This window comes from Tursiops truncatus, chromosome 15 (genome assembly GCF_011762595.2).
Source record: "Tursiops truncatus isolate mTurTru1 chromosome 15, mTurTru1.mat.Y, whole genome shotgun sequence".
NCBI classification, from domain to species: domain Eukaryota; kingdom Metazoa; phylum Chordata; class Mammalia; order Artiodactyla; family Delphinidae; genus Tursiops; species Tursiops truncatus.
In genome coordinates this window covers 84,609,231-84,635,051 of record NC_047048.1, presented here as the reverse complement: position 1 = coordinate 84,635,051, position 25,821 = coordinate 84,609,231, and the positions used below count along the sequence as shown (strand labels likewise).

The following is a 25,821-nucleotide window of genomic DNA, read 5'->3' as shown; positions in this document are numbered from 1 at the left end:
TATCTGCGGGGGAGGGAGGGGAGGGGTGAGGCGAGGGGCTGGAGGAGCCCCTCCTGCCGAGCGCGCGCGGGGTGGGGGTGGGGGTCCTTCCCTGAAGCCCTGCACGGGGTCCTCCCACGCGGGACAGTGACAACAGCGGCTGGAAGTCTCCAAGGAGAACGGGCTATTTAACCTCACAAGGACCCTGGGAGGCAGATTCTCCCATCGCCCCCTTTACAGGCGGGGAGACGGAGGGGCAGAGGGGGCTGGTGACTCACAGAATCGTAAGCGCAGGAGCGTCAAGCGGGGTCAGGACCCAGCCTGACTCTAGATGCGGCTGAATGTCCTTCAAGCTTTTCCCACCGTCTCGTGTCAGGGCAGCCTGGCGGCCGGTGATGCCAGCTGTCCCCAGACTGGGCTTCCCTGCCTGGGGACACCACAAGTCGGGGATGCCCCCAAGCGCCCACCCGGGACTTTCTGGGTTGCAGGTTTCACTGGGCATTCAGGACTCTTCTCTGTGGAAGACGGGGCTCCCTGTTCCCAGGGCCCGAGGGTGCTCTGTGCGCCCACCTCACGGCCTGCTGCATGAACCGGTCAGGATCCACTGCCAAAAACGTGGTTAGCACGGTGCCAGTGGGCACGCCCTCCTCCAGGCGGATCAGCTTGTGGTTCGAGGGGAAGTAGGGGGCCTCGTTGATGTCCATGACTGAGATGGTCACCCCCGCCGTGGACTGGAAGGACATCTGGATCCCGCTGGCCAGGGGCGCCTGGTTGGACACCATCACGGTCAGCATGAACGCTCTGTTCAGCTCATAGTCGACCGCCTGGAATGAGAGGCGCCGGGACGGGGAGCTGGCTTAGGTGCCCGCGAGGCTGTCAGGGAGGGTGGTGCCCGTGGGGCTGCTTGGTCTGCACACGCCCTGCTCTGGGCCCAGGAGGTCAGTCCCGAGGGGTGCCGTCCCCCAGCTTCCCACGTCATGGAGTGGCAGTAGCTGGGCTCCTCGGGGGCTGCGGCTCCCGCCAGGCACACCTCCTAGCCAGCGGCTCCGGCACTCATCACGCATTAGGAGTGTGGGGGCCCCACCCCGCTCCCTGCAGCCTGGCAGGTCGAGGGCCTGGCTCTTGTCCGTCCAGGGTGCCTCACCAGGTGTGGTGGGTGGAAGGGTGGCCTCCAAGGATACGTCCCTCTGGAACCTGTGACTGTGACCTTTGGCAAATAGGGTTTTTGTAGATGTAATGAAGTTAAAGGTCTCGAGAGGGAGTCGCCCTGGATTGAGGTGTTCGCCGATTCAAGCCTGGGTGCCCTGTGAGTTAGGGGAGGGAGACTGCAGACACAGAAAGGGGCCAGGTGAAGACAGGCACAGGCTGGGGTGACGCAGCTCTGAGCCAGGGATGGCCAACAACCCCAGGAGCTGGACGGGGCAGGAGGGATCCTCCCAGAGCCTCCAGAGGGAGCACAGCCCCGCCAATGCCCTGATTTTGGACGTCTGGCCTCCAGAGCTGTGAGAGCGCATCCTTCAGCTGTTCTAACCCACCTGGTCTGTGGTAAGTTGCTACAGCAGCCCCAGGACACCAACACACCAGGTCTCACGGAGCCCCCTGACCTCTGCGTGGCCCTTGCATGACCATTCTCTCCAGTTGACACACATTTTGGGGGTGTCAGGACCCCGGATGATAAATGTTAGTATGGTTCTATGGTCTACAGTTATAGGGTCTCCGGGGTACGATCAGTCTCGGGGGGTATTCTTCACGTTTTGAGGGGGGATGGAAGCTGCACGGAAGCACTTGGGGCCCCGAGATGTGTAATTATTCCTGGCAAAGCTTGCAACAGTCTCACTAGAAAACAAGCAACACAGCACACTGCAGCTGCATTTGAACAGTTCTGCTTAGACACGTGCGGAGTATTACGTGCCCAAGAATATTCACTGACGTATCATCTGTATCATTCATAGAGGATTTATACTGCTGTCAACTCAGGCACCCATAGCACTGGCTGGGCTGCATCCGCACGGTGGGGACATTTGCAGCTGTAAGAAAGAACCAGGAAGATACACGTGGGAACGGAGAGATCTCCAGGATCGACTGGTGAGCAGAAAAGGCAACATCCATTGCAGGCTGCCTCTTGTGTGAAAGGGGGAGAGGAACATGAATTTGCATATGTATCTGCTCAAATATGCAAAAAGAAATGCTGAAAGGATAAAGCAAAAACTTATAAAACAGTCACCCGTGAGCAGAGGGAAGGAATAAGGGTGGAGGGAACGTCTGGAGGTGTGAGTTTGCTGCGTGTGTTTTGCCACATAGCTTTGATTTTAGAGCCATGTAACCTTACATTCTCACATTTTAGGTATTACAAGTAAACTTGTATATATGAAGCAATCTCTGAAAATCAGAAACAAACGGAGTTAAATTAAACTAACTGTATATCGATGGTAATATAACTCCCAAGAAAATAATGATTTCTCGTGACTGGGACAGCATTTAGACGGTAAGTCCTTCATGGGATTTATTCTAAGGACAAGAGTTACTGCAAAGAAACCTTAAATTCATCTGGTTTGCTTGCTGTTGGCCGGGAGTTTGGATTCGTTATTTTTTAAGCTTTTTATGTATAATTGGCTCTCTATATCCATGGGCTCCACATCCGTGGATTTAACCAACCACAGATTGAATACATTTGAAAATAATTCCAGAAATTTAAAACCTGAATTTGCCTCACGCAGGCAACAGTTTACACAGCACTGACATGGTATTGGGTATAAATTACACGGGAGAGTGTGTGTAGGTTATATGCAAATATTCAGTTGGCCAAAAAGTTCTCATGGAAAAACCCGAACGAACTTTTTTGGCCAACCTGATACTATGCCATTTTGTATAAGGGATTTGAGCATCTGTGGATTTTGGTACCTACCTGTGGGGGGGTGTGTCCCGGAACCAATCCCCCATGGATACCGAGGGGTGATTGTATATTGTAGGTTAAAGTAAATCAGCAATTATCTTACTGTTGTTAGGAACCAAGATTTTCAGTGTAAGAGAAATGAGATCAAGTATAAAATCAACAAAGGTTAGTAAAACCCTCCAGTGTTCAATTTGGATGAAATGATCATGTGCATCGGTGAAGTAACTTTGAGGTGGTCAGGAAGCACATGCACTGAAGTGTCACTTCTTTGCTCTGCCCTGACAACATCCAGTAGCGATGGCAGCAGCCGCAGTGAGCACCTCTCGCGTCTGGACGTTGGTTTCTAAGTACCACTCCTCGCTAGAGGAATGGCCCGCCCAGATGTGAGGCAAGAAGTCAGCAAGACGAACCTGGGCTGTGCACTCAGGTCCCAACACAGGGACGTAGCAGAAGCACCCAGAACCAGCTGCCGGAGGAGCCCCCTGGCCAGAGGTCAAGACCGTACTAGCTGCAGCTGAGCACCACACACCGAGCGCATAAAAACCTGCACAGCCTTAGCCGTGACGAGAAAGTGAAAAACGCAGTTCACTGACTGCTTCTGCATTTGCCCAGGTCCTCACCTCTGGAATCTGTGGATAGTCACTTTCCCTGGCAAAAGGGGACTTTGCAGCCACGATGAAGGTAAGGGTCTTGAGCTGGGAGGTGGTCCTGGATAACCCAGGTGGGCCCTACGTGCCGTCACAGGGTCGTTACGGGCTCCTGACCTCCAGAAAAGTGCGAGGGTAAACGCGTGTCATGTTACGCAATTGTTACGGCAGCCGTAACACCGGGATGCAGGTGGTGACACTGCCTGTTGCTGGCTCACCGGTTCTGCTCTGAGAATCGGAAGTAAAGGTGGAGAATGAAGCCTCATTCTCGCCTTTTCTGTTGAGCTGCGTTAATTTCATGTTCCTGTTGAGTGGCTTAAAACAACACACATTCGTTATCTTACAGTTCTGGGGGCCAGAAGCCAAAAGTCTGCGCTGCTGGGCTAAGGTCGGGGCGTGGGCAGGGCTGGCCGCTTCTGAAGGCTCCTGGACGCCTTTTCTGACTCCGTCCCAGAGGCGCCTGTGCTCCCGGCCCCTCCCTCCGTCTTCAGAGCGGCAGCGTGGCACCTTCCAGCCTGTCTCTCTCAGACCTCTGCTGCATCCTCAGGTCTCTGACTCTGGTCCTCTTGTGTCCCTCTTCTAAGGGCCCCGTGATTACTTGGGGGCCCCCCAGGACTATCCAGGACAACCTCCCATCTCAAGATCCTTAACTTCTTCACATCTGCAAAGTGCCCTTTGCCACATACGCACAGATTTGGGAGACTGGGACCTGGGTGGGCATCTTTGCGTGGGCGTTGTTCTGACAGCTGCAGGCCTGCATTTCAGCATCATCACAGGGCTCTTTTATATAGAAGCATTCCAGCCGAGGACTGTACAAGGAATGACAGGATTGTAAAGCACCATTTTATACCGCCTAATGAAGAAATGAACTTGGCAATGACCATCAACAGATGATGAAACCAACAGATGGGGGCTGGTGGAGAGCCGTGCTTCTGCAGACTGCTTGCCGGTCATGACGGGGAGGAGCCAACTCCACGGTGACGGGAGAGGCCTGTGAGCACCGGAGCCCACTGGTCAGGCTCAGATGGCTGTGCACGGGACAACCAGGCTTCTCACCGCGGAAGGGCCCTTCAGGTCTGCAGCCCTGCTTACAGGAAGAGCAGAGAGCGAGAGACCAGATACTCCGAGAGGAAGCGATCGGACAGATTCAGCACCGCGGACCCTGCATTTGTGACAGGTCAGAGGTGGGGGGAATATTCTAGATGATGAGAGATTCAAGAGATGGCACAACCGAATGCAACGTGGGGACCCTGGTTGGATCCAGATTTGAAAAACCCACACCATCAAGAGACACTTGGAAAATTAAGGGCAATTAAATGTAGACTCAGGGCCTCCATGGTGGCGCAGTGGCTGGGAGTCCACCTGCCGATGCAGGGGACGCGGGTTCGTGCCCCGGTCCGGGAAGATCCCACATGCCGCGGAGCGGCTGGGCCCGTGAGCCATGGCCGCTGAGCCTGCGCGTCCGGAGCCTGTGCTCCGCAACGGGAGAGGCCACGACAGTGAGAGGCCCGCGTACCGCAAAAAAAAACAAATGACTCATATTGGAGATCACGGAGGCGTGGCTGTCTGTCTCGGGTGCTGTCACGGTTGTAGCTATGTGAGCAGAGGGCCTGGAGTTAGGACCGCACGGCAGCAAAACACGGAGGGAGCGACACGGCAGCGCGCTGGGAACTGTGAAACCGAAGTGGCAGGTGAGGGTACACCCGTCTCTCTTACTTCTAGATGTGCTTGGAAACGTTTGTGGTAAATGGTGTGACACACTTCTGCTCAGAGGGGACCTGATCGCCTCGTGGGACCAGTTGTCCTGCGAGCCCCGGGGGTGCTGGTGATGGGGCCGTGCTGCCCTGCCTGCTGCTCGCCTGGCCCAGCCCTGCCCCATCGCTGGGCTCCTCCTGCAGCTCAGCCTTGATGTCTGTGAGTATTGACCGTCATACACCTGGTGCATCAAACCCATGCCTTCTCAGCTCCTGCTACTAAGCAAGGTATTGAGCACGGGAAGAGTTTACTATAAAGTAACAGTGCTGAGTGGGCGTGGAAAGGGGACGGAGACGAGGCTCCCCAAGGCGCAGTGCCTGCCCGACGGGAAGGCCTGGAGGTGGCAGCAGAGATCGGGGCTCTGGGCCGACACTTCCGTCGTCCTCCCCACTGTCCCCCCGGCTCGCCTTGCGGGAGCCCCCGTCCTCTGCAGCCGTGGTCTCCTCATCTGCTGAAGGAATGGGTGTTACCTGCAGAGCCCCTGGAGCCCCCGGTGAGAAGCCACGTCCCTCCCTGGCGCTTGCCTCTTCATGGCTGAGGTCCCCCCCCGCCCACCCTGCCGCCGAGAACTAAGCGGCTGCCAGGCCTCCAGGGCCCCCGAGTGTTGGCAGCGACTGCAATATACTGCTTCCTAAAATCACGGTGGGTGTGCCTCTGAAGAAGTCACTAAAGGAAGTGGTCCTTCTCCCATATTTATCTGTTCGTGTCCCTGGAGGACAGGGAGTAATGCTACGTGTCATGCATTAAAAATTGTGTCGCCAGTCTAAGTGAGGACACCTTCCAGAAAGATTATGGCCAACGGAAGTCTGTCGGACGGCAAAACAAAACATATTGGTAACAGAGAAATCAGAGAGTAATTTGCTCCAACAGTTTCAATCAGAGGCCAGACAGCCTCACTGGGCCTCCGCTCAGCTGCCTCCCCCACGTGTGGCCACGACCCTTCGCTCAAAGCCCAGGGGCCGGGTCTGCACCCTGAGGGGAGCAGCCCAGCGTGGGTGCAGGCTCGTGGGGCAGGGCCGGGGGCGCACCAGTGCACGTGGGGGAGGCTTGGGGTGAAGTGTTTTCGCTGAGCCTTGCTGGGAGCTGCAGAGGTTACCGCGACCCCCAAACTGGCCTGCTCCCGCTGTTCCTGCCACCCTGACCCTCCTCCGGGCACTGGGGCACCGCTCACTCACTGCCTCGGGCAAAGCCTTGTCGCCGCCCGGCCGGGAAGCAGAAGAGGCTGATTCTCGGCCTCTGAGCTTCAGAAGCTGAGGGCCAGGTGCGAGGGAGGAGATGGGAGAGTTATCTTTTGGGGGGTGGGTGGCAGGTCAGGCCTGCAGAGTCCCTGGGGGCACGTGACCGGTCCTGCTGAGGCTGCCTCTGCCCCTGGCAGGTCGGGCGCAGTCCTTTGCCCTTGGACACTGGGGTGGCACGCACTGAACCCGAATATCACTCCTGTTACGTCTGCCTCGGGGCACGTGGTGGGGGCAGAGCTCAGGGAGCCCAGCAGGAGGCGAGGTGAGCACCCACCTTCACCACGGTGACCATGCCCTCGTTGGTGACGGGGTCCGTGCGGACGCTGAAGTGGCCCGAGGGGTCCCCGCTGATGATGCGGTAGACAGCGTTCCAGTTCGGGGAGTGGGGCTGATCTCGGTCCATCACAGTGAGGTTTGCGACCACCATCTCCACCCGGTTTTCGGGGACTTCCCCTGCGTACTGCGAAGTGTAAGAAAAGACAACATTACAGACCCGTGTGGAAGCCTGGAGAGGTTCTCTGCTGACCCTGGGGGGCCTCTGCTTCCAGCTGCACGCAGACACGGTGACTCCCACAGGTTGGCCCATCCCATGTCCGTGCCGACGAGGAGGCGTCTAGAGAGGGCTCTGCTTCCTCCAGCTGAGGCCCAGCAAAGCCCGAGGCTCCTCTGCACGTATCCGCCTCCAAACTAATCCCTGCCTGTGCACGCACGCACGCATGCCAGGCCCCCCTCCTAAATCCCCTTCAAGCCCTTCCCATAGGCAGCAGGGGACCAATGCAAATACCTGGGGCTTGCAAGAGACTAAAAATGTGTTTACAAAATGGGAAACGAACAGGAGTGGGGACGCAGCTGCAGAGAGGGCTTCCCGAGCTGAACCATCTCTGGGCTCCTGCCGTCCCAGTGGTCCCCGACATGGGCTTGGGGCCTGGGGTCAGCAGCTGCAGATGTGCAGATGATCAAACACAGAGCCTCAACCCTTTCTTTCCTGCCGCAGCAGTGAGGGCTGCAAACCACGCCCATCGGTGAGTGGGGTTCACGTGGCCACAGTAGTTACGGGCAGGCAAAGACTGTGTGCGTGGCTGGGCGTGTTGGTGCTGGTGTCGAGGTGGTGATGGAAATCTGAGCACGTCTCAGCAGGCGAGTCAGTGCTGTGCAGCTGTGGCCCAGCTCAGGAGAGCCCCGAGCTCGGTTTGCTGCTGTGCGGTCACAGTCTTGAAATTCTTCATACTTTGTGAATGAGGGCCCCTGCGTTCTTATTTGGCACTGGGCCATGCAAATCGTGTGGCCATTCTGTCACAGTGCAGTGTGCTTTTGAGCCACAAAACCCGGAGACAAAGTTTGAACAAATATCTGGGGATTTCCAGTTGTGTTCACAGCAGCGCAACCCTAACGATGGTTACCGAGTGCCCACTCTGTGCCAGGTACTGCCCTTGCGTTATTCTGCTGGTTCCTCAGGAGAACCCCATTCTTATCCCCATTTTGCAGATGAAGAAGCAGAAGCAAGAGAGGTTAAGAGGCCTTGGCACGGCCCAGAGAAAGCACAGCTCAGGGAAACCGCCGGGTGACTGCCGGAGCCTGGATCCAGCCATGCCTGAAGACAGTGCAGCTTCTGCGAGATGAGGAGATTCTCTTCTTGTTTCAGTTGCCAGGGTCAGTGTAGTGGACATCAGTAGGCTGTTTGGCTCTCCAGCACCTTCTGAATTCCCTTCTTTATCTTCCAGAATCGTGCTTTCTCGCCCTCCTCTACTGCCACGACCTGGTCAGGTGATCTAGAACCCGCCAGTGGGACACACCTTCATGAGTTTGATTCAGAAGAGAGGCAGAGAGACCTTGTGCTTTGGCGCCTGCAGTGGCAGAAGGTGGGTGGTGGCACCGTGTCCAGCGATGGAGATGGGAGCTGAGGCCTCTGCGCCCCGTGGCAGAGGAAGGTGGGGGTACCCCCGGCGGAGCCCCCAACCTGATGCACGCGGCTCTCGGAGTCTGTGGCCCCTCATGTGCTTTGGCGGCCACTGGCTTAATCAGGGTGGGTTCTGGTGCCGTCAACTGACAGGCCCCCCCCCCCCCCGCCACAGCCCAGTTTCAGTGCACCCCATGGGGGCCCTGTTGGGCGCCTCCACCCACTCTGCTCTGGTCCCCCGAGAATACGGGCCTGTGGTTTCACGGCATGGGGAGAGCTGCGTGTTCCGGAGACCAGTTCCTTCCAAACTTCCGGGTGAAGTTTATTTGAAAAGTCTATTTTAATTCATGCAAGTTTAATAAAGGTTCACAAAGAGGTGCCTTAGCTGGGAAGCCTGGCTCAGGGTTTTCTTACTAACCTTCCCCTATAGCCATAATGAGTTTTAAATTTAAATTTTTGGGTTTTCAGGCACAGGGAAAGCCTCCCCCATGCCCCGTGGGATGTAAGGGCGGATGCTTGGGAAAGGAAGAATTGGAAGAGTGTTGGAATTTCTTGCATAGCTGTAACCCAGAATTCACGTGCACCCCCATCTCGAGAGGCAGGGTGGATTTCCTATTCGTGCCTGGGCCTTCCAGCACAACCCCAGCTCCTCCGCACAAATCTGTGGGGCTCCCAGGGGAGGGTCACATTAGCAGAGTGGAGGATTTGGGTGGGAACAGTGAAGCCCAGCCGGGACTTAGGGAAGACCCCTCAGCCAGGCCGAGAGGATGGAGGATGGCAGGGCCTGTCCCCACAGACCCGGGGACCACCAGGGCACCTGCTCCATTGGGGATGCCAGACTCCCCGAGATGATGCTTTTGTTTCTGGCCCCAGTATTCGAACCATCGCTGGTCCTAGCGCGGCTCAGGCCTGAGGACCTGACCCTCCCCCAGCTGCCTTCTCTCTGGGCCCTGGACCCTGGTATGACCGAGGGTGTTATGCGAGGGGGGTGCCCCCCACCCAGTCCTCTCCTGAGCCGGGAACTCAGGGATCGCCCTGGAAGCCCCGGGGCTGCGTTGGCTTCTGTTGGAAAACGTGCCTTCTCCTCTGACCTTCCTATGGTTTTACTTTTTGTTTTGTCTTTAGTTTCTTTATCATCTGCAGTCAGAACTTCCAAGCCTCCCCTCCTTCTCTCCCTCACAGCCCACAGCACTTCCGAGCTCCTGCTCTCTTCTCTTCCTCTCTCCGCAGCGCCTGGCCCCGGGGCTCCGGCCCAGGGATGCGGCCGCGGCACTGGTGCAGGGGAGCGGGAGGTGGTAGTGGCATAACGTTCCGGCGATTTTAACTTTTGAAATTTAGTTTCCTCTCCAGTAAAACGGTGACGATTTCTGTCGGCTTCTGAGTTTGGAATCAGAATCTGACGGGTGGGACCAGTGGCTCATAACGGGGGACCTGGCGGCTGACATCCATCCTCCTCCACCCACAGGGAGAAGCCTGGGGCCCGGGGCCCGGGTGGTGACTCTGGAGCCTTGTCCCCTCCTGCGGTGCTGCTGTGAGAACAGGTGAGTGCCGCCTGGGACGTGGCCCTTGGGACGCCAGCTCAGGGAGAGGACCCTGAAGCACCTCCCCAGCTTTTTGGTTCACCCCCTTTCCAGAAAGAAGGGCTACTGGGTGCTTGTCGCCCTCTCTTCTGTCTTCAGAGGACCCTGGGAGGGGACCCACCATGATCTCACCCCCCTTTATTTTTTTTTTAACATTTAGCTTAACTTTATTCATGCTTGCCTTGGCATGGGGAATAGGTCATCCAATCACATATACAGTAAAGACAAGTATGTCCTATCACGTACAGTCTGGAACGGTAGCGCGATGTACCTTAAGGACTCCCATCCTCCCTTTCTTAACAGATGAGGAAACTGGACTTGGAATGAACGTTTTGGTGCCTCCACCGTGAACCCCTCACCCGCTGAAGGCAGAGCCGGGACCCTGTCTGCTCCGCCGCCCAGTCGGTGCCCCTGTGATGGGGGTCAGGTACCACCCGCGGCGTTTTTAGGGCACAGAACAAACTTCCCTGTAGATGAGCGGATGCTCCCAGCTTCACCTTGAGCCATGTGACACTTACGCGCCAAGAGGGGAAAACGTTCTGATGCTCAGAGAGGTCCGACTGTCAGCCTAAGGGCACAAAGCTAGGAGGGCCCCGGGGGTTGGGGGGGCAGAAGGGGGCTTCCCGACTCCAGGAGACCCTCCCGTGGGCCTGTGTGTGGCTGGGTCTCAGGGCTTTGCTCCAGGACCTGAGGATGAGGCAGAGGGAGGCCCTTGGGTCGGGTCTGCGGCTGTGTCCTGGGGGCCTCGGCCCTACCCCGTGGACCCGCCTCACCCTGCAGGGGTGCTGAGGGACGCTTCGCGGTGGCAGCAAGGGAGCGCAGGCTCGAGCAGGCGAAGGGAGAACGACGTCTAATTAACATTTCAGAACAGGAACTGGATCATGCAAATCCCCACCCCCACCTCTGCAGCTTCTGCTGATGGCTCTTGATTAAGCTCGATAAAATTAGCCTGGCTGTGCAGGGGGTGCAGCCAGCCCCAGGCCTTCGCCCGCCCGCCCCCACTGAGCCCAGCAGACGGTGTCCTGGGGCCCTGCCCTCCACCCGTCCCGAGGGGCCATGTCATAACGTGTGACCCCGGGACATTAGGCAATCCACACACATCCACGCCGCCCCACAGCCCCAACAGTAAGCAGGCAGGGCCTCTATGTGCTCTCCTGGCCTCCAGGGCCCGGGCCTGGCTGAGGCCGACTGGGGTGGAGGAGGGGCAGGGGCGACTCTGGGAAGAGGCAGCCGTTCCGAAAGCCCGGAGGGGCATCTTCCTGAGGAACAGTCCCGGGAACCAGGCTGTGCCCACCTTTCCTTCATCCAGGCGTGCAGGCAGGAACGTTCCCCTGGCATGTGCCCCAGGGCACCTCCTTGGGTCACATGCAAACTCCCTCCTGGGTCTCAGTGTAATTCCCGGGCTGCCCCTTTTTCAGGCGTGTGTGCGGATCCGGGGGTATCTTGTTGATCATCTCCCCTCCCCTCGTGTGGACACCCCAGCGCAAACAGGTCAGGAAGGTGCACCGCACCCTCCTTTTCTCCGCCCCATCGCTTCCTCACAGGCCATCTAGGACCCGGCCTTTCTAGGGGATCAGCGGGCGTTTGCAGGGCGGCTGGCGTGCAGAAGGGCAGACGAGGTTCAGGCTAGAAGCAGAGAGCCACACGAGGGTCAGGTCAGGGCCGACCAGGGCTCGTCAAAGCCAGATCAGGGCTCGGGACGGTGGGCGGAAGTGATCCCCCGTGGACGTGCCCTGCGGGAGCTCGGGTGTCAGGGCAGCCTCGGGGCCCCTCTCTGGAGCTGCGGAAACCCGGGAAGGCAGCGCTGCTCCATCTCAGAAGGGGACAGGAGACACACCTGGGGTCTTGAAGGACAGAGGTGTGGTGCGAAGGTGGGCCCGCGGGAGGAGATGTGGGTTGGACTCTGTCTCACTGTGTGACCTCGGGTAGCCCGAATTACCCCTCTGGGCCTCAGGTGTCTCTGGTGGAAAAAGGGCTAGCAGCTGTTTCCTGACGGAGAAAAGCCTCTTAGGAAATACACTCAGAAGCCTTTAGATGTGAGGGCATCACGCATACTACTGATTCCCAAGCAGCTCAGAAAGGACTGTGTGGGCGCACCTACAGGGAGAAGCGGGCACACACGGCATGGCGCCGACAGGGTCGGGGTGCGGAGCTCTCCTTTGTGTTTGCTGTAACTGGAGCACAGCTGGTTTACAGTGTGTGTTAGTTTCAGGTGTAGCGCAAAGTGACTCAGTTATCCACATATATACGTATATTCTTTTCCAGATTCTTTCCCCATACAGGTTATTAGAAAACATTGAGTTCCCTGTGTCATACAGTAGGTCCTTGTTCTTTATCTATTTTATATATAGCAGTGTGTAAATGTTAATCCCAACCTCCTAAATTATCCCCCGGCCCTTTGGTAACCATAAGTTTGTTTTCTATGTCTACAAGTCTGTTTCTGTTTTGTAAATAAGTTCATTTGTATCATTTTTTTAGTTTCCACCTGTAAGTGATATATGATGATATTTGTCTTTCTGTCTGACTTCACTTAGCATGATCATCTCCAGGTCCATCCATGTTGCTGCAAATGGCATTATTTCATTCTTTTTTATAGCTGAGTAATATTCCATTGTATATGTGTACCACATCTTCTTTATCCACTCATCTTTTGATGGACATTTAGGTTGCTTCCATGTCTTGGCTATTGTAAATGGTGCTGCAGTGAACACTAGGGTGCATGTATCTTTTCAAATTATGGTTTTCTCCAGATAAATGCCCAGGAGTGGGATTGCTGGGTAGTTCTATATTCAGTTTTTTAAGGAACCTCCGTACTGTTCTCCATAGTGGCTGCACCAATTTACCTTCCCACCAACAGTGCAAGAGGGTTCCCTTTTCTCCACACCCTCTCCAGCATTTGTTGTTTGTAGATTTTCTGGTGATTTCCATTCTAACTGGTGTGAGGTGATACTTCATTGCAGTTTTGATTTGCATTTCTCTAATTAGTGATGTTGAACATCTTTCCACGTGCCTTTTTGCCATCTGTGTGTCTTCTTTGCAGAAATTTCTACTTAGGTCTTCTGCCCATGTTTTGATTAGGTTTTCTTGATATTGAGCTGCATGAGCTGTTTGTATATTTTGGAGATGAATCCCTTGTCAGTCGCTTCATTTGAAAATATTTTCTCCCATTCCATAGGTTGTCTTTTCGTTTTATGGTTTCCTTTGCTATGCGAAAGCTCTTAAGTTTAATTAGGTCCCATGTGTTTATTTTTGTTTTCATTACTCTGGAAGATGGATCCAAAGATGTATTGCTGCGATATGTCAAAGGGTGTCCTCCCTATGTTTTCCTCTAGGAGTTTTATAGTATCCGGTCTTATGTTGAAGTCTTTAATCCATTTTGAATTTATTTTTTGTATGGTGTTAGAGAATGTTCTAATTTCATTCTTTTACATGTAGCTGTACAGTTTCCCCAGCACTACTTATTGAAGAGACTGTATCTTCTCCATTGTATATTCTTGCCTCGTTTGTCGTAGATTAATTGACCATAGGTGTGTGGGTTTATTTGTGGGCTTTCTATCCTGTTCCATTGATCTACATTTCTGTTTTTGTGCAAGTACCATGCTGTTTTGATTACTGTAGCTTTGTAGTATAGTCTGAAGTCAGGGAGCCTGATTCCTCCAGCTCCGTTTTTCTTTCTCAAGATTGCTTTGGCTATTCGGGGTCTTCTGTGTTTTCATACAAATTTTAAAACTTTTTGTACTAGTTCTGTGAAAAATACCATAGGTAATTTGATAGGGATTTCACTGAGTCTGTAGATTACCTTGGGTAGTATAGTCATTTTGACAATATTGACTCTCCCAATCCATGAACTTGGTATATGCTTCCATCTATTTATGTCATCTTCTGTTTCTTTCATCAGCATCTTACAGTTTTTGGAGTACAGGTGTTTTTTTTTTTTTTTTTTTTTTCTCCTTAGGTAGGTTCATTCCTGGGTATTTTATTCTTTTTGATGCCATGGTAAATGGGATTGTTTCCTTAATTTCCCTTTCTGATCTTCTGTTGTTAGTGTATAGAAATGCAACAGATTTCTGTGTATTTTGTATCCTGCAACTTTACCAGATTCACTGATGAGCTCAAGTAGTTTCCTGGTAGCATCTTTAGGATTCTCAATGAATGTACAGTGTAATGTCATCTGAAAACGGTGACAGTTTTGCTTCTTTTCCAGTTTGGATCCCTTTTATTTCTTTTTCTTTTCCAATTGCTGTGGCTAGGACTTCCAAAACTATGCTGAATAAAAGTGGTGAGAGAGAGTGGACATCCTTGTTTGTTCTTTTTAAATTTATTTATTTTTGGCTGCGTTGGGTCTTTGTTACTGTGCGCGGGCTTTCTCTAGTTGAGGCGAGCAGGGGCTACTCTTGCTGTGGTGCATGGGCTTCTCATTGCGGTGATTTCTCTTGCTGCGGAGCACAGGCTCTAGGCGCACAGGCTTCAGTAGTTGTGGCACACCGGCTTAGTTGCTCCGCAGCATATGGGATATTATTCCCAGACCAGGGCTTGAACCCATGTCTCCCGCATTGGCAGGTGGATTCTTAACCACTTCGCCACCAGGGAAGTCCCCTTGTCTTGTTCTTGATCTTAGAGGAAATGCTTTCAGCTTTTCACCATTGAGTATGATGTTAGCTGTGGGGTTGTCATAGATGGCCTTTATTATGTTGAGGTAGGCTCCCTCTATGCCTACTTTCTGGACAGTTTTTTTTTTTAATCATAAATGGGTGTGGAATTTTATCAGAAGTTTTTTCTGCTTCTACTGAGACGATCGTATGGTTTTTATTCTTCCATTTGTTAATGTGGTGTATCACACTGATTGATTTGCAGATACTGAAAAATCCTTGCATCCCTGGGATGGATCACACTTGATCGTGGTGTATGATCCTTTTAATGTATTGTTGGATTCGGTTTGCTAGTGTTTTGTTGAGGATTTTTGCATCTGTGTTCATCAGTGATATTGGCCTGTAATTTTTTTTTGAAGTATTTTTGTCTGGTTTTGGTATCAGAGTGATGGTCGCCTCATAGAATGAGTTTGGAAATGTTCCTTCTTCTGCAATTTTTTGGAATAGTTTCAGAAGGATAGGTGTTAACTCTTTTCTAAATGTTTGATAGAATTCACCTGTGAAACCATCTGGTCCTGGACGTTTGTTTGTTGGGAGTTTTTAAATCACAGATTCAATTTCCGTACTTGTAATTGGTCTTTTCATATTTTCTATTTCTTCCTGGTTCAGTTTTGGGAGATTGTACCTTTCTAAGAATTTGTCCATTTCTTCTAGGTTGTCCAATTTACTGCCATATAGTTGCCTGTAGTAGTCTCTTGTGGTCCTTTGTATTTCTGTGCTGTTGGTTGTAATGTCTCCTTTTTCATTTCTAATTTTATTGATTTGAGTCCTCTCCCTTTTTTTCCTGATGGGTCTTGCTAAAGTTTTATTAATTTTATCTTTTCAAAGAACCAGCTTTTACTTTAATTCATCTTTTTTTATGGTTTTCTTAGTCTGTATTTCATTTATTTCTGCTCTGGTCTTTATGATTTCTTTCCTTCTACTAACTTTGGGTTTTGTTTGTTCTTCATCTTTAGTTGCTTTAATGTAAGGTTAGGTTGTTTGAGATTTTTCTTTTTCCTGAGGTAAGCTTGTATTGCTATAAACTTTCCTCTTAGAACTGCTTTTGCTGCGTCCCATAGCTTTTGGATCATAGTGCTTTCGTTTTCATTTGTCTCTAGGTATTTTTTGATTTCCTCTTTGATTTCTTCAGTGATCCATTGGTTGTTCACTAGCATATTGCGTAGCCTCCACGTGTTAGTGTTTTTTTGCAGTTTTTTTTCTTGTAGTTGATTTCTAATCTTATAGTGTTGTGGTTGGAAAAGATGCTTGATATGATTTCAATTTTCCCAAGTTTACTGAGGCTCGCTTTGTGGCCCAGCACGTGATCTGTCCTGGAGAATGTTCCGTGTGCACTTGAAAAGAGTGTGTATTCTGCTGCTTTCGGACAGAATGCTCTGTAGATATCAGTTAAGTGCATCTGGTCTAATGTGTCATTTAAGGCTTGTGTTTCCTCACTGATTTTCTGTCTGGATGATCTGTCCATTGATGTAAGTGGGGCGCTGAAGTCCCCCACTATTATTTATTTACTGTCAATTTCTCCTTTTATATCTGTTAACATTTGCCTTATATATTGAGGTGCTCCTGTGTTGGGTGCGTATATATTTACAATTGTTGTATCTTCTTCTTGGATCGATCCCTTGATCATTACGTAGTGTCCTCCTTTGTCTCTTGTAGTAGTCTTTATTTTCAAGTCTATTTTATCTGATATGAGTATTGCTACTCCAGCTTTCTTTTGATTTCCATTTGCATGGAATACCTTTTTCCACCCCCTTTCAGTCTGTATGTGTCTCTAGGTCTGAAGTGGGTCTCTTGTAGACAAATGGGTCTTGTTTTTGTATCCATTCAGCCAGTCCACGTCTTTTGGTTGGAGCATTTAACCCGTTTACATTTAAGGTAACTATTATTATTATTTTTTGCGGTACGCGGGCCTCTCACTGCTGTGGCCTCTCCCGTTGCGGAGCACAGGCTCTGGACGCGCAGGCTCAGCAGCCATGGCTCACGGGCCCAGCCGCTCGGCGGCATGTGGGATCCTCCTGGACCGGGGCACAAACCCGTGTCCCCTGCATCGGCAGGCAGACCCTCAACAACTGCGCCACCAGGGAAGCCCCCATTTAAGGTAATTATTGATATGTATGTTCTTACTGGTATTTTGTTAATTGTTTTGGGTTTGTAGGTCTTTTTTCTTCCTTTCCTCTTTTGTTCTCTCTTCTTATGATTTGATGACTATCTTTAGTGTTGTGTTTGGATTCCTTTTTCTTTTTTGTGTGTACGTCTATTATAGATTTTTGGTTTGTGGTTACCATGAGGTTCTGATACAGCAGTGTATATAAATATATGATTGTTTTAAATTGTGATCTCTTAATTTCAAACACACTTCCAGTGTCCTGCACTTGTGCTCTCCTCCTCGCACGATGGCTGGTGTTGATACCATGCTTGTGTGGATGATCTCCTACCTTTACTGTACGTTTGCCTTTACTGGTGAGCTTTCCCATTTCATCATTTTCTTGTTTCTAGTTGTGGCCTTTTCTTTTCCACGTAGAGAAGTTCCTTCAGTGTCTCTTGTAACGCTGGTTTGGTGGTGCTAAATTCTTTTAGCTTTTGCTTGTCTATAAAGCTTTTGATTTCTCCATCAAATCTGAATGAGATCCTTGCTAGGTAGAGTATTCTTGGTTGTATGCCTTTTCCTTTCATCACTTTAGATATATCCTGCCACTCCCTTCTGGCCTGCATAGTCTCTGCTGAAAAAAAATCAGCTGATAATCTTTTGTTTTTAAAAATAAATTTATTTTTGGCTGTGTTGGGTCTTCGTTGCTGCGAGCAGGCTTTCTCTAGTTGCGGCGAGTGGAGGCTACTCTTTGTTGTGGTGCACGGGCTTCTCATTGTGGTGGCTTCTCTTGTTGCGGAGCACGGGCTCTAGGCGCATGGGCTTCAGTAGCTGTGGCTCTTGGGCTCTAGAGCGCAGGCTCAGTAGTTGCAGCGCACGGGCTTAGTTGCTCCGCGGCACGTGGGATCTTCCTGGACCAGGGCTCGAACCTGTGTCCCCTGCATTGGCAGGCGATTCTTACCCACTGCACCACCAGGGAAGCCCGTCTTTCTTGTTTATTGATGAGTGACTGTGCAGCAGTTAGCTGTGACTTTGGTGCTTTTGTGTTAGGTGAGCGCAAGGCCTTCTACTCCACCATCTTGTCTTCTCTCTGTGAGGCTATTCTTTTCCCTGTTTCTATTCTTGCAACTTTTCTGTGAGCTTGAAATTATTTCTAAACACATGTTGAAAAAATTTCAGGGGCGTTCGGAATCTGTGGATATGGAAAGGTCTTCAAGACATATCATAAGCGGAAAAACCAAAAACAACGCAAGGGTCAGAGTGAAAACACAAGGGGCTCCTCCTCAAAGTAAGTCATTTTATACCTTTTAAGGTACTGTACCGTGTGTGTGAATTACCTAACCAAATACTCAAGTTAATTTTTAAAAAAGAGATAGATAATGATTAAGTGAAGCCGGGTGAGGCAATGAAAACTTGTTCCTAGTTCCAAAGGGTCCAAGCTGAGAACAGAAAAAACCCAGATGGGCGGGGCCCTATCTGACTGAACTGATACAACAACAAGGAAGGACCCCAGAGGCCTTATGCCACCAGGTGGGCGGCTCCAGGGAATCGTGCGTTCCGTGTGACTCCGTTTACATGACATCCTAGAACAGGTAAAGCTCACCTTGGACGATGGGCCTGGGTTGCTGCTGGCCGGGGGGAAGGTTTCACTCAAGATTTGTGCCTCATACTGTAGGCACGTCAGACCTCGGTGCAACGAACAATGAGCTGCTCTCCTCATGTCCAGACTCCCTGGGACGCTGCTCCTGAGCCCTTCCTGCCACTGCCCACTGGCCGTGGAGAGCAAACAGAATGGAAGCCATCCCACCCTAACCAGTGGGCAGAGACCTGAGCAGCTCCCTCTGTGGGGCGATCTGCCATCTGCCCACCAGATGGCGCTGTGCCCTCGTGGCTGAGGCTGCCCTCCTCTGGCTTGGTCCAGCCGGACACAGAGCCTAGGACTCTGAGATGCCTTACTGCAGGGATGTGGGATTTGAGGACTCCAGAATTTGGAGCCTGTGGGCAGGTGGGGAAGCAGGATGAGGGCATGCAGGGACGCTGGTGGGGCTCCCGCCTGTGAGATGCCTTCACGGCAAGCTGACCCACCCACTGGGAGAATGAGGGGTCTCCTCTCTGTCCCCCCCCACCCCCTCCGCTGTGGCATGAGAGCACAGCTTCCTGGGCTCAGCCCCAGCTGCTCCTAGTGGGCTGAGTGGCTCTGGACAAGTGACTCAGCCTCTCTGAGCCTCAGCATCCTCCTCCCTAACTGGGTCCCGAGCCTCATGGGGCTGGTGGGGCCCAGAGGTTGACCAGGAAGCCCAGGCTGCTGCCTGGTGGAGTGGGGGGTGAGGGGCGCTCCACAGCTGGGCTTGCGCTCCAGTTCTTCTGTTACTGTTACTGCTGTTACCCTCTCATCCACTCGTGCCGCGGGAGTGAGGCTCAGAGAAGGCAACCCTGACACCCTGGGGGGAGGGGGCAGCCTCCACCTCCCAGCACTGCCCGGGGAGTCCTCACTGACCCTCCCCTCTGCCCATCTGGCCCCCTGCATCTGCCGCATTTCTGGACGGGCACCCGCAGGGTGGGTATATGTTCCCATTCTGTCAGCAACCCCACTCCGGGGGGCGTGGCCCAAAAGACGCAGCTCCTTTGGAATTCAGAGGAACTGGGAGCGCGTGACGCGTGGCTCTGTGATCCCTCGGCTCTGCCGCTAGGGCGTTCCTGTGGTCATTCAGGTTCTGGGCAGCCTGGCACGTGGCCTGGTCACAGCCCGCTGGCCGTGCCTGAAGGGGCAGGACGTACAATGTGTCCCCCACGCCCCGCTGCCCCCCTGCTGATGGTGGGCCGTGGAGGGCCAGCTGCGGTCCTGCCGCAGGGACCTGCCCTGTCCCCAGGCATCCCCCCCGACAGTCCTGCCTCGCGTGCAGCCATGCACACACCCGACACTGGCTGACCCTGGAGCCCAAACACCGCTGGTCAACTCCTCCGGGTTCGGGAGGAGGGTCCAACTCCCTCTGTCCTGGGAGCCTCTCCAGGTGTCAGCCAGTGGTCAGTAGGGGCCTGCAGACACCCGGAGCTCCTCTCCCGCTCAGCCCCCCGCCGCTCGGGGCCTTTGTTAACAGCCTGTCTATTCGTCTGTCAAGCTCCTTCCATCAGGTGGCAGCAGAGAGAGAAGCAGCCCGAAGTCCCGGGACCCTCTCCGAGGGGACGCGCACTCACCGTGCTGGCAGTGAACTCGGGCGGGTTGTCGTTCACGTCCGTCACCGTGATGATGGCTGTGGCCGTGTTGGACAGGCCATAGTTCAGGTTTCCTTCCATGTCTGTCGCTTGAACGATGACTGTGTACTGCTGAACTTTCTAGAAGGGCATGAGGGGGAGGAAGACAGCATCAGTTTGGGTTTTAGTTTACAGGCTGTTTATACTTTCATTAAAGAAATACATTCCCTGGACGGACTCAGCTGGGTCCCCGTCCTGCCCGGGGGCGCTGGCTGCAGGGCGCTCGGCAGGTGGCCTGGCAGAAGAAAGTTCTCACTTGCGGTGGGTGGTGAGGTCTCTGCCTTCACCTCAGTGCCTGGCTTCCACAGGTGTAGATCGAGGTAGAAATAAGGAAAAGGGGGCCTGGAGCACACAGCACGCTGTGCTGGGTTTGCCAGACCAGGGGTGGACAGTTTGGAAAGAGGGGCGACCCCCAGACGTGTGTCTGCAGGGACCTCATTTCTTTAGCATCCTCAGTGTCTAGTTCAGCCTCAGTCCAGAAATTCAAACAGGAGAAGGGAGACAAGCCCTCTCCCCTCTCCCTGCAGGCACACAGACACCAGCATTACTCTGTGTCTGAACACAGTCTGGAAGGAGTGGTTAGCGTTCAGATGCAGGTGTGAATTTTAAAAGGCAAAATGATGCTTGATGGGGACGGCGAATTTCACTGGGCACTGAAGGGGCCACCCAGCCCTTCTCCACCTGGACCCACTGGTGCAGCAACCCCAGGTCAGCAGAGGGGGCCTTTCCACACCCCTGTTCTGAGCAGAGGCCGCAGGTGTTTCCAACTGTGACAGGTGAGGACGAGCCTGGTGGGCAGCTCCCTGCTGGGACCACAGCCCACCTCTCACTGGCACCATTGGGGAGGGAGGGTTCTGGGGTCCAGGGCAGAAAGGGACCTTCTGAAATGCCTCCAAGGAATGAACGATCCCAAGTCCCGCTCCCCTAAGAGGTTCAGGGAAGAGCCCACTTCTCAGCCCCACCATTCAGGGAAATGTGCTCAGGATCCCTAGGGGGCTCTGGAAGGAATTATAAACAGCGGACGGTCACAGACCGGTCACAGACTGCCACTCTCTTTCCCTCCCTCCCAGCCTCCCTCCATCCACTCCTCCATCCATCCGTGAGTCCCTCCATTTCTCTCTCTCCTTCCCAGACCCACAGCCCATGTGGGGAAAGCAGGATAGCCTCACGTAAATCAATGAAATTAGAACACTCCCTCTCACACCATACACATAAATAAACTCAAAATGGCTTGAAGACTTAGACATGACACCATAAAACTCCTAGAAGAGAACATAGGCAAACCATTCTCTGACATAAATCGTAGCAATGTTTTCTTAGGTCAGTCCCCCCAGGTGATAGAAATAAAAGCAAAAATAAATGTTAGCTTTTGCACAGCAAAGGAAATGATAAACAAAATGAATAGACAACCTACAGACTGCCAGCAAATATTTGCAAATGGGGCTTCCCTGGTGGCGCAGTAGTTTGAGAGTCCGCCTGCCGATGCAGGGGTCGCGGGTTCGTGCCCCGGTCCGGGAAGATCCCACATGCAGTGGAGTGGCTGGGCCCGTGAGCCATGGCCGCTGAGCCTGCGTGTCTGGAGCCTGTGCTCCGCAACGGGAGAGGCCGCAACGGGAGAGGCCACAACAGTGAGAGGCCTGCGTACCGCAAAAAAAAAAAAAAAAAAAAAAAAAATTGCAAATGATGCGACCGACTGACAAGGGCTTAATCTCCAAAACATACAAACAGCTCACAACTCAATAACAAAAACCAAACAACGCAATCAAAAAATGCACAGAAGACCTAAGTAGACATTTCTCCAAAGAAGACATAAAAACGGCGAAGAGGCATGGAAAAGATGCTCAACATCGCTCATTATTAGAGAAACGCAAATCAGAACTACAAAGAGATACCACCTCACAGCAGTCAGAATGGCCATCATCAAAAAGTCTACAAACAACAAATGCTGGAGAGGGTGTGCAGAAAAGGGAACCCTCCTGCACTGCTGGTGAGAATGTAAATTGGTACAACCAATGGAGAACAGTACGGAGGTTCCTTAAAAAAACTAAAAATAGAGTTACTGTATGATCCTGCAATCCCACTCCTGGGCATATACCCGGAGAAAACCATAACCCAAAAAGATACGTGCACCCCAGTGTTCACAGCAGCACTGTATACAATAGCCAAGACATGAAAGCAACTTAAATGTCCGTGGACAGATGAATGGATAAAGAAGATGTACATATATACATGGAATACTACTCAGCCATAAAAAAGAATGAAATAATACCATTTACAGCAACATGGATGGGCCTAGAGGTGATCATACTAAGAAGTCAGTCAGAGAAAGACAAGTATCATATGATCTCACTTATATGTGGAATCTTAAAAAAAAAGGTACAAATGAACTTATTTACAAAACAGAAACAGACTCACAGACACAGAAAACAAACTTACCAAAGGGGAAAGGGAGGGGAGGGATAAATTAGGAGTTTGGGATTAACAGATTCACACTACTGTATATAAAATAGAGAACAAGTTCCTACTGTACGGCACGGGGAATTGTATTCGATATCCTGTAATAAACCGTAATGGGAAAGGACATGAAAAGGGATCTGTGGCTTTATATATGCATAACTGAATCACTTTGCTGCACACCTCAAACTAAGACAACATTGTAAATCAACTGTACTTCAATAAAAAATACAAGACGTTTGGTGGCCCTGGGCTCTGACATCAGGCATCACAGACCAGGTACCTCCCGGACCGGCCTCATCGTGATGCCACAAACTTCTCAGGGAACGAGGGCCGGGGAAACCAGGGAGGCTTCCAGGAGGTGGTGGGCTGTTCTGCCCAGAGGTGACAGGATGAGTGAGGGCTGAGTGGAGGGTGTGGACCAGAGCTGGGAGGTGGCTCGGGAGGCTCACACTGTCTCCTACCCAGATGGATGTCTGGCCTCCACCTCTGTCAGCGCCGCAGTCCACGTGCCCAGGGCCGGTGTGCAGCTGGGGGGTGGCGGTGCTAACTCCCCTCCTCCCCGCCCTGGCTCTTATTCCAAGAGGCCTCCCCCAGGAGTGAGCCTCTCAGAGGAGCAGGAAACAGCTCCTTGGCACACAGCTGGGGCGTCCCTTCAAGGGATGAAGTATCTGGAGGAGGAGAGTGAGGAGAGCACATCGGGGCCTCTGAACAGGCTCCTAGGTAGGGGGCGAGAGGGGAGGGGCCCCAGTGCCGTGCTGGGCTCAGGTCCCCACCTGGGAGAGGGGGCAGGGCCACGTGCCTGAAATAGCGAGCGGGAAAGCAGTCCCAAGACCAGGACAGTCACTGCTCTTCCCCCCTCACCTGCTCTGACACCGGCCAGACCCTGGGGACCCACCTCGTGCTGGGCCCCCGTTCCCGCTGCCAAGAACCGGCTGTGACGGCGCCTCCAGGGGACCCCCTCCCCCACCGCAGAATGGACCTGCCCTCCTCACAGCCCCACAGTCCTTGGGATCAACCCCTCTGACAGTCACTCAACAAACATGGGCCTGACTCTCCTCGGAGATGGAGAGCACCCCGAGGTCGGCCTCACACTCAGGCTGGGCCCCTGGAAGCCCAGCCTGGAGCCGGTACACAGAACGCACTCAGTCCGTGCTCGTTACATGAACCGAGCACACGTCTAAACAGCTGATGATGTTTTTTGTGAACGTGGTTAGAACCTGCGCCCAAGGAGACATGAAAAAATCAAAGAAACAGCTTACACTTGCTTGGGTGCCACGTCACACCTTGAACGTTCTCCCACAAAAGATTAAGTCTTGCCTCCTTCCCTGCTTCCTCTCTCCGTCCTCCATCTACCTACCCGACCACTCATCCATCCATCCTCCATCCATCCGTCCATCCATCCATCCTTCATTTACAGGGACCCCCCCCCCCACCCTCTGTTAGGTGGGATCACGACCACCCGGTGAGGTGGCGAGAGGTCCTCTCAGCTGTTCATGAGATAAATGAACTCAGGGAGCGGGGACAGGCTTCCCCTGGAGGTACCATCAGAGCAGAGTGTGGGGCTCACCAGACAGGGACGCGGGGACAGCCACGATGTGGGTCCCCAGGGTCGGGGTGGTGTTGGGGCAGGGGAGGGGGAGAAGCACGGTGACTGTCCCAGGCTAGGAAGTGCTCTCCCTTCCTGCTCACTCTTTCGGTGATGTGGCCCTGCCCCATCTCACAGGTGGGGACGCTGAGTCTCACGATGTCCCCAGTGGCACACAGCAAACCAGAGGCTGCTGGAGTGGCCGTGGGATTCCTGGTGCGGGTTGGCGCCTCTGTGATGGGTGAATGCAGACGGCTCCGTGCCGCCAAGGCAGCGACGTCAGCCAGGCTGCCAGGAGGCCTCTTTCTGAATGTGGCACACAAGGTACCCAAGGGCACGGCAGCGCCATCCTTAACCCGCTTCCCCCCGACAGCTGCACGGTCAGTATCCATCTCCACGTGTATGGACAGGTGCATATGCTCAGACATCCATCGGGCCCTTGACATCAGGACCTCGCTCAGGGCAGGGGTCCCTCCTTCGCGACTGCTGTGCCTCTGAACCCCAGCAGGGAGTAAGTGCCCCTCCCTCTTGCCCATCAAAGGCGGCTGGTCATCTCTGGTCACTGCTGCCTCAGCAGGGACATGGCAGCGACAGGCTGGGGACAGTACCAGTGCCAGGGTGGGCAGACCGACAAACCGAACCCGAACCTCAGGTCCCCACGTGCCCTCGGCGAGGGTCCTGCCCGGAGCGTCCCGGATCCAGCCAGGCCTGAAGGCGCCCTGTGCGTTCAATCACATGAGCCAGTTAGCCCTCTTTTTTGTTTGATCCTGGAGCTCGTTTCTGTCCTCTGCCACAGAAGGGGGTCTGACTGCCCCACCTGCTACTGTCTTCCTTTTTGTGAGAGACATCATCACAGGAAGCACAGTGGGACGACCGGGCACCTCATGCAGGAGAAAACAGGACTCCGCTGACGTTCTCCCAGCACCACCGGCCCCGACCCTCGGGGCACCGATGGGGCCTGAGGGCGGACTCTGGCCCGACTGTCGTGGCCTCAGTTGGGGTGTCGTGGCGAGGGCTCCGCCACTGAGCCTCGCAGAGTCACCCCCCCAGTGTCGACAGACACCACGCCCCCCGCCCAGCTCTGCCGTAGATTACTCCTTACAGCTCAGGCTTCCTTGTACTTCAATAAACACATTCAGAAGCGTTCATGCCGCTGCTATAAATGGCAAACGAGCATCACCCTCCACAAATAGAAATTAGTCCTAAACACGACTGTGTATTTTTAAAGGTCCATCTGTGAGTGTCCAGGCCCAGTGCACGAAGCAATGGGGGGACCCAGGCCGACGGAGCCACGCGACGCCCCCCGCAGCGGCTGCCCGTCACCTCTCGCCATGTGGAGGACACGCAGGCTGAGAGGGGCCCGCCCCACCCCCGGCTGGTAGGCTAACACGGAGCGGGTCCCAGGGCTCCTCTGCTAGGACCTGCCCTGGCTCTGCTCCCTGGGCACGAGCAGAGGCCTACAGGCCACCGGTCCCGGGGCAGGCGGGGCCCGCTGGCTGCACGCTTTCTCCTCTGCCGCCCCCCAAAGCCACGGTGCCCTCCGGGCCGGTGCAGGGCTGTTCCGCCTGCCCTAGCACTCTGCTGGCCCCCATCAGCAAGGCCTTCCCTGCCTCCCTGAATAAAATACGATCGCTGCCCCACGGCCGCTCCCCCTGCCGGCTGCCCGCTCTCCCGAGACTCTGCTTCACTTCTCAGCGTCAGCGCGGCCGCCCTCCGCCGGCTCCTGCCCCACGAGCAGGGCTCCAGAGCCCAGGACTTCACACTCAGTGCCGTCTCCCCGGCGTCTAGAACACGCCTGCACGT

General features: G+C 53.5%; 1 long non-coding RNA gene across 1 annotated transcript; it reads left to right on the top strand.

Moving 5' to 3' along the window:
• The first annotated feature begins 59 nt into the window (after positions 1–59).
• Positions 60–24,138, top strand: LOC141276569 (uncharacterized). Its single transcript, XR_012326417.1, has 7 exons — positions 60–2,064; positions 2,324–5,433; positions 7,998–8,371; positions 9,875–9,950; positions 10,293–16,736; positions 17,904–18,012; positions 18,148–24,138. It is a non-coding gene; the product is annotated as an uncharacterized lncRNA (long non-coding RNA).
• The last annotated feature ends 1,683 nt before the right edge of the window (positions 24,139–25,821 follow it).